We start from the raw sequence: 14,323 nt of genomic DNA on the forward strand, positions 1-14,323 counted from the left end.
GGTTGTAGGGGCTGTTGATTGGAGTACACTAAAACAAACCTAACCTCTCTAGGACATTCAGAAGCCAAGTTATAAGCCCACAAAGGTGTAACTGGACTACTTCTTTAAAGACACACCAGGCCCGGTGACCTTTGGGACATGGTTTTACCCCTATAGGAATGTGCGGTCATCTTGAAACGTTCAGATCACTTACAACTCAATAGATTCTACCTTCCTGTAACGTTTCAGCCTGATTGGACCTTGTTTTCACACAAATGATCCCAGAATGATGTGAAATTGTGCTTCGTGCAACATAATTCTGGGTGCAATTTACAAACCATAAGTGCTAATGACTCCATTCCTTTTTGTGGTTGTAGGGGCTGTTGATTGGAGTACACTAAAACAAACCTAACCTCTCTAGGACATGCAGAAGCCAAGTTATAAGCCCACAAAGGTGTAACTGGACTACTTCTTTAAAGAGACACCAGGCCCGGTGACCTTTGGTACATGGTTTTACCCCCTATAGGAATGTGCGATCATCTTGAAACGTTCAGATCACTAACAACTCAATAGATTATACCTTCTTGTAGCGTTTCAGCCTGATTGGACGTTGTTTTCACACAAATGGACCCAGAATGATGTGAAATTGTGCTTCGTGCAACATAATTCTGGGTGCCATTTAAAAACCATAAGTGCTAATGACTCCATTCCTGTTTGAGGTTGTAGGGGCTGTTGATTGGAGTACACTAAAACAAACCTGATCTCTCTAGGACATTCAGAAGCCAAGTTATAAGCCCTCAAAGGTGTAACTGGACTACTTCTTTAAAGAGACACCAGGCCCGTTGACCTTTGGGACATGGTTTTACCCCCTATAGGAATGTGCGGTCATCTTGAAACGTTCAGATCACTTACAACTCAATAGATTCTACCTTCTTGTAGCGTTTCAGCCTGATTGGACCTTGTTTTCACACAAATGGACCCAGAATGATGTAAAATTGTGCTTCATGCAACATAATTCTGGGTGCCATTTACAAACCATAAGTGATAATGACTCCATTCCTTTTTGTGGTTGTAGTGGCTGTTGATTGGAGTACATTAAAACAAACCTGATCTCTCTAGGACATTCAGAAGCCAAGTTATAAGCCCACAAATGTGTAACTGGACTACTTCTTTAAATTGTTACCAGATCCGGTGACCTTTGGGACATGGTTTGACCCCCTTAGGAAAGTGCTATCATCATGAAACGTTCAGATCACTTACAACTCAATAGATTCTACCTTCCTGTAACGTTTCAGCCTGATTGGACCTTGTTTTCACACAAATGAACCCAGAATGATGTGAAATTGTGCTTCGTGCAACATAATTCTGGGTGCCATTTACAAACCATAAGTGCTAATGACTCCATTCATTTTTGGGGTTGTAGGGGCTGTTAATTGGAGTACACTAAAACAAACCTAACCTCTCTAGGACATTCAGAAGCCAAGTTATAAGCCCACAAAGGTGTAACTGGACTACTTCTTTAAAGAGACACCAGGCCCGGTGACCTTTGGGACATGGTTTTACCCCCTATAGGAATGTGCGATCATCTTGAAACGTTCAGATCACTAACAACTCAATAGGTTCTTCCTTCTTGTAGCGTTTCAGCCTGATTGGACGTTGTTTTCACACAAATGGACACAGAATGATGTGAAATTGTGCTTCGTGCAACATAATTCTGGGTGCCATTTAAAAACCATAAGTGTTTATGACTCCATTCCTTTTTGTGGTTGTAGGGGCTGTTGATTGGAGTACACTAAAACAAACCTAACCTCTCTAGGACATTCAGAAGCCAAGTTATAAGCCCACAAAGGTGTAACTGGACTACTTCTTTAAATTGTTACCAGATCCGGTGACCTTTGGGACATGGTTTGACCCCCTTAGGAAAGTGCTATCATCATGAAACGTTCAGATCACTTACAACTCAATAGATTCTACCTTCCTGTAACGTTTCAGGCTGATTGGACCTTGTTTTCACACAAATGGACCCAGAATGATGTGAAATTGTGCTTCATGCAACAAAATTCTGGGTGCCATTTACAAACCATAAGTGCTAATTACTCCATTCCTTTTTGTGGTTGTAGGGGCTGTTGATTGGAGTACATTAAAACAAACCTGATCTCTCTAGGACATTCAGAAGCCAAGTTATAAGCCCACAAATGTGTAACTGGACTACTTCTTTAAATTGTTACCAGATCCAGTGACCTTTGGGACATGGTTTGACCCCCTTAGGAAAGTGCTATCATCATGAAACGTTCAGATTTCTTACAACTCAATAGATTCTACCTTCCTGTAACGTTTCAGCCTGATTGGACCTTGTTTTCACACAAATGAACCCAGAATGATGTGAAATTGTGCTTCGTGCAACATAATTCTGGGTGTCATTTCCAAACCATAAGTGCTAATGACTCCATTCCTTTTTGTGGTTGTAGCGGCTGTTGATTGGAGTACACTAAAACAAACCTAACCTCTCTAGGACATTCAGAAGCCAAGTTATGAGCCCACAAAGGTGTAACTGGACTACTTCTTTAAAGAGACACCAGGCCCGGTGACCTTTGGGACATGGTTTTACCCCCTATAGGAATGTGCGGTCATCTTGAAACGTTCAGATCACTTACAACTCAATAGATTCTACCTTCTTGTAGCGTTTCAGCCTGATTGGACCTTGTTTTCACACAAATGGACCCAGAATGATGTAAAATTGTGCTTCGTGCAACATAATTCTGGGTGCCATTTACAAACCATAAGTGATAATGACTCCATTCCTTTTAGCGGTTGTAGGGGCTGTTGATTGGAGTACATTAAAACAAACCTGATCTCTCTAGGACATTCAGAAGCCAAGTTATAAGCCCACAAATGTGTAACTGGACTACTTCTTTAAATTGTTACCAGATCCGGTGACCTTTGGGACATGGTTTGACCCCCTTAGGAAAGTGCTATCATCATGAAACGTTCAGATCACTTACAACTCAATAGATTCTACCTTCCTGTAACGTTTCAGCCTGATTGGACCTTGTTTTCACACAAATGAACCCAGAATGATGTGAAATTGTGCTTCGTGCAACATAATTCTGGGTGCCATTTACAAACCATAAGTGCTAATGACTCCATTCCTTTTTGTGGTTGTAGGGGCTGTTGATTGGAGTACATTAAAACAAACCTGATCTCTCTAGGACATTCAGAAGCCAAGTTATAAGCCCACAAATGTGTAACTGGACTACTTCTTTAAATTGTTACCAGATCCGGTGACCTTTGGGACATGGTTTGACCCCCTTAGGAAAGTGCTATAATCATGAAACGTTCAGATCACTTACAACTCAATAGATTCTACCTTCCTGTAACGTTTCAGCCTGATTGGACCTTGTTTTCACACAAATGAACCCAGAATGATGTGAAATTGTGCTTCGTGCAACATAATTCTGGGTGTCATTTACAAACCATAAGTGCTAATGACTCCATTCCTTTTTGTGGTTGTAGGGGCTGTTGATTGGAGTACACTAAAACAAACCTAACCTCTCTAGGACATTCAGAAGCCAAGTTATAAGCCCACAAAGGTGTAACTGGACTACTTCTTTAAAGACACACCAGGCCCGGTGACCTTTGGGACATGGTTTTACCCCTATAGGAATGTGCGGTCATCTTGAAACGTTCAGATCACTTACAACTCAATAGATTCTACCTTCCTGTAACGTTTCAGCCTGATTGGACCTTGTTTTCACACAAATGATCCCAGAATGATGTGAAATTGTGCTTCGTGCAACATAATTCTGGGTGCAATTTACAAACCATAAGTGCTAATGACTCCATTCCTTTTTGTGGTTGTAGGGGCTGTTGATTGGAGTACACTAAAACAAACCTAACCTCTCTAGGACATGCAGAAGCCAAGTTATAAGCCCACAAAGGTGTAACTGGACTACTTCTTTAAAGAGACACCAGGCCCGGTGACCTTTGGTACATGGTTTTACCCCCTATAGGAATGTGCGATCATCTTGAAACGTTCAGATCACTAACAACTCAATAGGTTCTTCCTTCTTGTAGCGTTTCAGCCTGATTGGACGTTGTTTTCACACAAATGGACCCAGAATGATGTGAAATTGTGCTTCGTGCAACATAATTCTGGGTGCCATTTAAAAACCATAAGTGCTAATGACTCCATTCCTGTTTGAGGTTGTAGGGGCTGTTGATTGGAGTACACTAAAACAAACCTGATCTCTCTAGGACATTCAGAAGCCAAGTTATAAGCCCTCAAAGGTGTAACTGGACTACTTCTTTAAAGAGACACCAGGCCCGTTGACCTTTGGGACATGGTTTTACCCCCTATAGGAATGTGCGGTCATCTTGAAACGTTCAGATCACTTACAACTCAATAGATTCTACCTTCTTGTAGCGTTTCAGCCTGATTGGACCTTGTTTTCACACAAATGGACCCAGAATGATGTAAAATTGTGCTTCATGCAACATAATTCTGGGTGCCATTTACAAACCATAAGTGATAATGACTCCATTCCTTTTTGTGGTTGTAGTGGCTGTTGATTGGAGTACATTAAAACAAACCTGATCTCTCTAGGACATTCAGAAGCCAAGTTATAAGCCCACAAATGTGTAACTGGACTACTTCTTTAAATTGTTACCAGATCCGGTGACCTTTGGGACATGGTTTGACCCCCTTAGGAAAGTGCTATCATCATGAAACGTTCAGATCACTTACAACTCAATAGATTCTACCTTCCTGTAACGTTTCAGCCTGATTGGACCTTGTTTTCACACAAATGAACCCAGAATGATGTGAAATTGTGCTTCGTGCAACATAATTCTGGGTGCCATTTACAAACCATAAGTGCTAATGACTCCATTCATTTTTGGGGTTGTAGGGGCTGTTAATTGGAGTACACTAAAACAAACCTAACCTCTCTAGGACATTCAGAAGCCAAGTTATAAGCCCACAAAGGTGTAACTGGACTACTTCTTTAAAGAGACACCAGGCCCGGTGACCTTTGGGACATGGTTTTACCCCCTATAGGAATGTGCGATCATCTTGAAACGTTCAGATCACTAACAACTCAATAGGTTCTTCCTTCTTGTAGCGTTTCAGCCTGATTGGACGTTGTTTTCACACAAATGGACACAGAATGATGTGAAATTGTGCTTCGTGCAACATAATTCTGGGTGCCATTTAAAAACCATAAGTGTTTATGACTCCATTCCTTTTTGTGGTTGTAGGGGCTGTTGATTGGAGTACACTAAAACAAACCTAACCTCTCTAGGACATTCAGAAGCCAAGTTATAAGCCCACAAAGGTGTAACTGGACTACTTCTTTAAATTGTTACCAGATCCGGTGACCTTTGGGACATGGTTTGACCCCCTTAGGAAAGTGCTATCATCATGAAACGTTCAGATCACTTACAACTCAATAGATTCTACCTTCCTGTAACGTTTCAGGCTGATTGGACCTTGTTTTCACACAAATGGACCCAGAATGATGTGAAATTGTGCTTCATGCAACAAAATTCTGGGTGCCATTTACAAACCATAAGTGCTAATTACTCCATTCCTTTTTGTGGTTGTAGGGGCTGTTGATTGGAGTACATTAAAACAAACCTGATCTCTCTAGGACATTCAGAAGCCAAGTTATAAGCCCACAAATGTGTAACTGGACTACTTCTTTAAATTGTTACCAGATCCAGTGACCTTTGGGACATGGTTTGACCCCCTTAGGAAAGTGCTATCATCATGAAACGTTCAGATTTCTTACAACTCAATAGATTCTACCTTCCTGTAACGTTTCAGCCTGATTGGACCTTGTTTTCACACAAATGAACCCAGAATGATGTGAAATTGTGCTTCGTGCAACATAATTCTGGGTGTCATTTCCAAACCATAAGTGCTAATGACTCCATTCCTTTTTGTGGTTGTAGCGGCTGTTGATTGGAGTACACTAAAACAAACCTAACCTCTCTAGGACATTCAGAAGCCAAGTTATGAGCCCACAAAGGTGTAACTGGACTACTTCTTTAAAGAGACACCAGGCCCGGTGACCTTTGGGACATGGTTTTACCCCCTATAGGAATGTGCGGTCATCTTGAAACGTTCAGATCACTTACAACTCAATAGATTCTACCTTCTTGTAGCGTTTCAGCCTGATTGGACCTTGTTTTCACACAAATGGACCCAGAATGATGTAAAATTGTGCTTCGTGCAACATAATTCTGGGTGCCATTTACAAACCATAAGTGATAATGACTCCATTCCTTTTAGCGGTTGTAGGGGCTGTTGATTGGAGTACATTAAAACAAACCTGATCTCTCTAGGACATTCAGAAGCCAAGTTATAAGCCCACAAATGTGTAACTGGACTACTTCTTTAAATTGTTACCAGATCCGGTGACCTTTGGGACATGGTTTGACCCCCTTAGGAAAGTGCTATCATCATGAAACGTTCAGATCACTTACAACTCAATAGATTCTACCTTCCTGTAACGTTTCAGCCTGATTGGACCTTGTTTTCACACAAATGAACCCAGAATGATGTGAAATTGTGCTTCGTGCAACATAATTCTGGGTGCCATTTACAAACCATAAGTGCTAATGACTCCATTCCTTTTTGTGGTTGTAGGGGCTGTTGATTGGAGTACACTAAAACAAACCTAACCTCTCTTGGACATTCAGAAGCCAAGTTATAAGCCCTCAAAAGTGTAACTGGACTACTTCTTTAAAGTGACACCAGGCCCGGTGACATTTGGGACATGGTTTGACCCCCTTAGGAAAGTGCTATCATCATGAAACGTTCAGATCACTTACAACTCAATAGATTCTACCTTCCTGTAACGTTTCAGCCTGATTGGACCTTGTTTTCACACAAATGAACCCAGAATGATGTGAAATTGTGCTTCGTGCAACATAATTCTGGGTGCCATTTAAAAACCATAAGTGCTAATGACTCCATTCCTGTTTGTGGTTGTAGGGGCTGTTGATTGGAGTATACTAAAACAAACCTGATCTCTCTAGGACATTCAGAAGCCAAGTTATAAGCCCACAAAGGTGTAACTGGACTACTTCTTTAAATTGACACCAGATCCTGTGACCTTTGGGACATGGTTTGACCCCCTTAGGAAAGTGCTATCATCATGAAACGTTCAGATCACTTACAACTCAATAGATTCTACCTTCCTGTAACATTTCAGCCTGATTGGACCTTGTTTTCACACAAATGAACCCAGAATGATGTGAAATTGTGCTTCGTGCAACATAATTCTGGGTGCCATTTACAAACCATAAGTGCTAATGACTCCATTCCTTTTTGTGGTTGTAGGGGCTGTTGGTTGGAGTACATTAAAACAAACCTGATCTCTCTAGGACATTCAGAAGCCAAGTTATAAGCCCACAAATGTGTAAATGGACTACTTCTTTAAATTGACACCAGATCCGGTGACCTTTGGGACATGGTTTGACCCCCTTAGGAAAGTGCTATCATCATGAAACGTTCAGATAACTTACAACTCAATAGATTCTACCTTCCTGTAACATTTCAGCCTGATTGGACCTTGTTTTCACACAAATGAACCCAGAATGATGTGAAATTGTGCTTCGTGCAACATAATTCTGGGTGCCATTTAAAAACCATAAGTGCTAATGACTCCATTCCTTTTTGAGATTGTAGAGGCTGTTGATTGGAGTACACTAAAACAAACCTGATCCCTCTAGGACATTCAGAAGCAAAGTTATAAGCCCTCAAAGGTGTAACTGGACTACTTCTTTAAAGTGACACCAGGCCCGGTTACCTTTGGGACATGGTTTTACCCCCTATAGGAATGTGCGATCATCTTGAAACGTTCAGATCACTTACAACTCAATAGATTCTACCTTCTTGTAGCGTTTCAGCCTGATTGGACCTTGTTTTCACACAAATGGACCCAGAATGATGTGAAATTGTGCTTCGTGCAACATAATTCTGGGTGCCATTTACAAACCATAAGTGCTAATGACTCCATTCCTTTTTGTGGTTGTAGGGGCTGTTGATTGGAGTACATTAAAACAAACCTGATCTCTCTAGGACATTCAGAAGCCAAGTTATAAGCCCACAAATGTGTAACTGGACTACTTCTTTAAATTGTTACCAGATCCGGTGACCTTTGGGACATGGTTTGACCCCCTTAGGAAAGTGCGGTCATCTTGAAACGTTCAGATCACTTACAACTCAATAGATTCTACCTTCCTGTAACATTTCAGCCTGATTGGACCTTGTTTTCACACAAATGAACCCAGAATGATGTGAAATTGTGCTTCGTGCAACATAATTCTGGGTGTCATTTACAAACCATAAGTGCTAATGACTCCGTTCCTTTTTGTGGTTGTAGGGGCTGTTGATTGGAGTACACTAAAACAAACCTAACCTCTCTAGGACATTCAGAAGCCAAGTTATAAGCCCACAAAGGTGTAACTGGACTACTTCTTTAAAGACACACCAGGCCCGGTGACCTTTGGGACATGGTTTTACCCCTATAGGAATGTGCGGTCATCTTGAAACGTTCAGATCACTTACAACTCAATAGATTCTACCTTCCTGTAACGTTTCAGCCTGATTGGACCTTGTTTTCACACAAATGATCCCAGAATGATGTGAAATTGTGCTTCGTGCAACATAATTCTGGGTGCAATTTACAAACCATAAGTGCTAATGACTCCATTCCTTTTTGTGGTTGTAGGGGCTGTTGATTGGAGTACACTAAAACAAACCTAACCTCTCTAGGACATGCAGAAGCCAAGTTATAAGCCCACAAAGGTGTAACTGGACTACTTCTTTAAAGAGACACCAGGCCCGGTGACCTTTGGTACATGGTTTTACCCCCTATAGGAATGTGCGATCATCTTGAAACGTTCAGATCACTAACAACTCAATAGGTTCTTCCTTCTTGTAGCGTTTCAGCCTGATTGGACGTTGTTTTCACACAAATGGACCCAGAATGATGTGAAATTGTGCTTCGTGCAACATAATTCTGGGTGCCATTTAAAAACCATAAGTGCTAATGACTCCATTCCTGTTTGAGGTTGTAGGGGCTGTTGATTGGAGTACACTAAAACAAACCTGATCTCTCTAGGACATTCAGAAGCCAAGTTATAAGCCCTCAAAGGTGTAACTGGACTACTTCTTTAAAGAGACACCAGGCCCGTTGACCTTTGGGACATGGTTTTACCCCCTATAGGAATGTGCGGTCATCTTGAAACGTTCAGATCACTTACAACTCAATAGATTCTACCTTCTTGTAGCGTTTCAGCCTGATTGGACCTTGTTTTCACACAAATGGACCCAGAATGATGTAAAATTGTGCTTCATGCAACATAATTCTGGGTGCCATTTACAAACCATAAGTGATAATGACTCCATTCCTTTTTGTGGTTGTAGTGGCTGTTGATTGGAGTACATTAAAACAAACCTGATCTCTCTAGGACATTCAGAAGCCAAGTTATAAGCCCACAAATGTGTAACTGGACTACTTCTTTAAATTGTTACCAGATCCGGTGACCTTTGGGACATGGTTTGACCCCCTTAGGAAAGTGCTATCATCATGAAACGTTCAGATCACTTACAACTCAATAGATTCTACCTTCCTGTAACGTTTCAGCCTGATTGGACCTTGTTTTCACACAAATGAACCCAGAATGATGTGAAATTGTGCTTCGTGCAACATAATTCTGGGTGCCATTTACAAACCATAAGTGCTAATGACTCCATTCATTTTTGGGGTTGTAGGGGCTGTTAATTGGAGTACACTAAAACAAACCTAACCTCTCTAGGACATTCAGAAGCCAAGTTATAAGCCCACAAAGGTGTAACTGGACTACTTCTTTAAAGAGACACCAGGCCCGGTGACCTTTGGGACATGGTTTTACCCCCTATAGGAATGTGCGATCATCTTGAAACGTTCAGATCACTAACAACTCAATAGGTTCTTCCTTCTTGTAGCGTTTCAGCCTGATTGGACGTTGTTTTCACACAAATGGACACAGAATGATGTGAAATTGTGCTTCGTGCAACATAATTCTGGGTGCCATTTAAAAACCATAAGTGTTTATGACTCCATTCCTTTTTGTGGTTGTAGGGGCTGTTGATTGGAGTACACTAAAACAAACCTAACCTCTCTAGGACATTCAGAAGCCAAGTTATAAGCCCACAAAGGTGTAACTGGACTACTTCTTTAAATTGTTACCAGATCCGGTGACCTTTGGGACATGGTTTGACCCCCTTAGGAAAGTGCTATCATCATGAAACGTTCAGATCACTTACAACTCAATAGATTCTACCTTCCTGTAACGTTTCAGGCTGATTGGACCTTGTTTTCACACAAATGGACCCAGAATGATGTGAAATTGTGCTTCATGCAACAAAATTCTGGGTGCCATTTACAAACCATAAGTGCTAATTACTCCATTCCTTTTTGTGGTTGTAGGGGCTGTTGATTGGAGTACATTAAAACAAACCTGATCTCTCTAGGACATTCAGAAGCCAAGTTATAAGCCCACAAATGTGTAACTGGACTACTTCTTTAAATTGTTACCAGATCCAGTGACCTTTGGGACATGGTTTGACCCCCTTAGGAAAGTGCTATCATCATGAAACGTTCAGATTTCTTACAACTCAATAGATTCTACCTTCCTGTAACGTTTCAGCCTGATTGGACCTTGTTTTCACACAAATGAACCCAGAATGATGTGAAATTGTGCTTCGTGCAACATAATTCTGGGTGTCATTTACAAACCATAAGTGCTAATGACTCCATTCCTTTTTGTGGTTGTAGGGGCTGTTGATTGGAGTACATTAAAACAAACCTGATCTCTCTAGGACATTCAGAAGCCAAGTTATAAGCCCACAAATGTGTAACTGGACTACTTCTTTAAATTGTTACCAGATCCGGTGACCTTTGGGACATGGTTTGACCCCCTTAGGAAAGTGCTATAATCATGAAACGTTCAGATCACTTACAACTCAATAGATTCTACCTTCCTGTAACGTTTCAGCCAGATTGGACCTTGTTTTCACACAAATGAACCCAGAATGATGTGAAATTGTGCTTCGTGCAACATAATTCTGGGTGTCATTTACAAACCATAAGTGCTAATGACTCCATTCCTTTTTGTGGTTGTAGGGGCTGTTGATTGGAGTACACTAAAACAAACCTAACCTCTCTAGGACATTCAGAAGCCAAGTTATAAGCCCACAAAGGTGTAACTGGACTACTTCTTTAAAGACACACCAGGCCCGGTGACCTTTGGGACATGGTTTTACCCCTATAGGAATGTGCGGTCATCTTGAAACGTTCAGATCACTTACAACTCAATAGATTCTACCTTCCTGTAACGTTTCAGCCTGATTGGACCTTGTTTTCACACAAATGATCCCAGAATGATGTGAAATTGTGCTTCGTGCAACATAATTCTGGGTGCAATTTACAAACCATAAGTGCTAATGACTCCATTCCTTTTTGTGGTTGTAGGGGCTGTTGATTGGAGTACACTAAAACAAACCTAACCTCTCTAGGACATGCAGAAGCCAAGTTATAAGCCCACAAAGGTGTAACTGGACTACTTCTTTAAAGAGACACCAGGCCCGGTGACCTTTGGTACATGGTTTTACCCCCTATAGGAATGTGCGATCATCTTGAAACGTTCAGATCACTAACAACTCAATAGGTTCTTCCTTCTTGTAGCGTTTCAGCCTGATTGGACGTTGTTTTCACACAAATGGACCCAGAATGATGTGAAATTGTGCTTCGTGCAACATAATTCTGGGTGCCATTTAAAAACCATAAGTGCTAATGACTCCATTCCTGTTTGAGGTTGTAGGGGCTGTTGATTGGAGTACACTAAAACAAACCTGATCTCTCTAGGACATTCAGAAGCCAAGTTATAAGCCCTCAAAGGTGTAACTGGACTACTTCTTTAAAGAGACACCAGGCCCGTTGACCTTTGGGACATGGTTTTACCCCCTATAGGAATGTGCGGTCATCTTGAAACATTCAGATCACTTACAACTCAATAGATTCTACCTTCTTGTAGCGTTTCAGCCTGATTGGACCTTGTTTTCACACAAATGGACCCAGAATGATGTAAAATTGTGCTTCATGCAACATAATTCTGGGTGCCATTTACAAACCATAAGTGATAATGACTCCATTCCTTTTTGTGGTTGTAGTGGCTGTTGATTGGAGTACATTAAAACAAACCTGATCTCTCTAGGACATTCAGAAGCCAAGTTATAAGCCCACAAATGTGTAACTGGACTACTTCTTTAAATTGTTACCAGATCCGGTGACCTTTGGGACATGGTTTGACCCCCTTAGGAAAGTGCTATCATCATGAAACGTTCAGATCACTTACAACTCAATAGATTCTACCTTCCTGTAACGTTTCAGCCTGATTGGACCTTGTTTTCACACAAATGAACCCAGAATGATGTGAAATTGTGCTTCGTGCAACATAATTCTGGGTGCCATTTACAAACCATAAGTGCTAATGACTCCATTCATTTTTGGGGTTGTAGGGGCTGTTAATTGGAGTACACTAAAACAAACCTAACCTCTCTAGGACATTCAGAAGCCAAGTTATAAGCCCACAAAGGTGTAACTGGACTACTTCTTTAAAGAGACACCAGGCCCGGTGACCTTTGGGACATGGTTTTACCCCCTATAGGAATGTGCGATCATCTTGAAACGTTCAGATCACTAACAACTCAATAGGTTCTTCCTTCTTGTAGCGTTTCAGCCTGATTGGACGTTGTTTTCACACAAATGGACACAGAATGATGTGAAATTGTGCTTCGTGCAACATAATTCTGGGTGCCATTTAAAAACCATAAGTGTTTATGACTCCATTCCTTTTTGTGGTTGTAGGGGCTGTTGATTGGAGTACACTAAAACAAACCTAACCTCTCTAGGACATTCAGAAGCCAAGTTATAAGCCCACAAAGGTGTAACTGGACTACTTCTTTAAATTGTTACCAGATCCGGTGACCTTTGGGACATGGTTTGACCCCCTTAGGAAAGTGCTATCATCATGAAACGTTCAGATCACTTACAACTCAATAGATTCTACCTTCCTGTAACGTTTCAGGCTGATTGGACCTTGTTTTCACACAAATGGACCCAGAATGATGTGAAATTGTGCTTCATGCAACAAAATTCTGGGTGCCATTTACAAACCATAAGTGCTAATTACTCCATTCCTTTTTGTGGTTGTAGGGGCTGTTGATTGGAGTACATTAAAACAAACCTGATCTCTCTAGGACATTCAGAAGCCAAGTTATAAGCCCACAAATGTGTAACTGGACTACTTCTTTAAATTGTTACCAGATCCAGTGACCTTTGGGACATGGTTTGACCCCCTTAGGAAAGTGCTATCATCATGAAACGTTCAGATTTCTTACAACTCAATAGATTCTACCTTCCTGTAACGTTTCAGCCTGATTGGACCTTGTTTTCACACAAATGAACCCAGAATGATGTGAAATTGTGCTTCGTGCAACATAATTCTGGGTGTCATTTCCAAACCATAAGTGCTAATGACTCCATTCCTTTTTGTGGTTGTAGCGGCTGTTGATTGGAGTACACTAAAACAAACCTAACCTCTCTAGGACATTCAGAAGCCAAGTTATGAGCCCACAAAGGTGTAACTGGACTACTTCTTTAAAGAGACACCAGGCCCGGTGACCTTTGGGACATGGTTTGACCCCCTTAGGAAAGTGCTATCATCATGAAACGTTCAGATCACTTACAACTCAATAGATTCTACCTTCTTGTAGCGTTTCAGCCTGATTGGACCTTGTTTTCACACAAATGGACCCAGAATGATGTAAAATTGTGCTTCGTGCAACATAATTCTGGGTGCCATTTACAAACCATAAGTGATAATGACTCCATTCCTTTTAGCGGTTGTAGGGGCTGTTGATTGGAGTACATTAAAACAAACCTGATCTCTCTAGGACATTCAGAAGCCAAGTTATAAGCCCACAAATGTGTAACTGGACTACTTCTTTAAATTGTTACCAGATCCGGTGACCTTTGGGACATGGTTTGACCCCCTTAGGAAAGTGCTATCATCATGAAACGTTCAGATCACTTACAACTCAATAGATTCTACCTTCCTGTAACGTTTCAGCCTGATTGGACCTTGTTTTCACACAAATGAACCCAGAATGATGTGAAATTGTGCTTCGTGCAACATAATTCTGGGTGCCATTTACAAACCATAAGTGCTAATGACTCCATTCCTTTTTGTGGTTGTAGGGGCTGTTGATTGGAGTACACTAAAACAAACC

The sequence above is a fragment of the Nothobranchius furzeri genome, chromosome 3, assembly GCF_043380555.1.
Source record: "Nothobranchius furzeri strain GRZ-AD chromosome 3, NfurGRZ-RIMD1, whole genome shotgun sequence".
Lineage (NCBI taxonomy): Eukaryota > Metazoa > Chordata > Actinopteri > Cyprinodontiformes > Nothobranchiidae > Nothobranchius > Nothobranchius furzeri.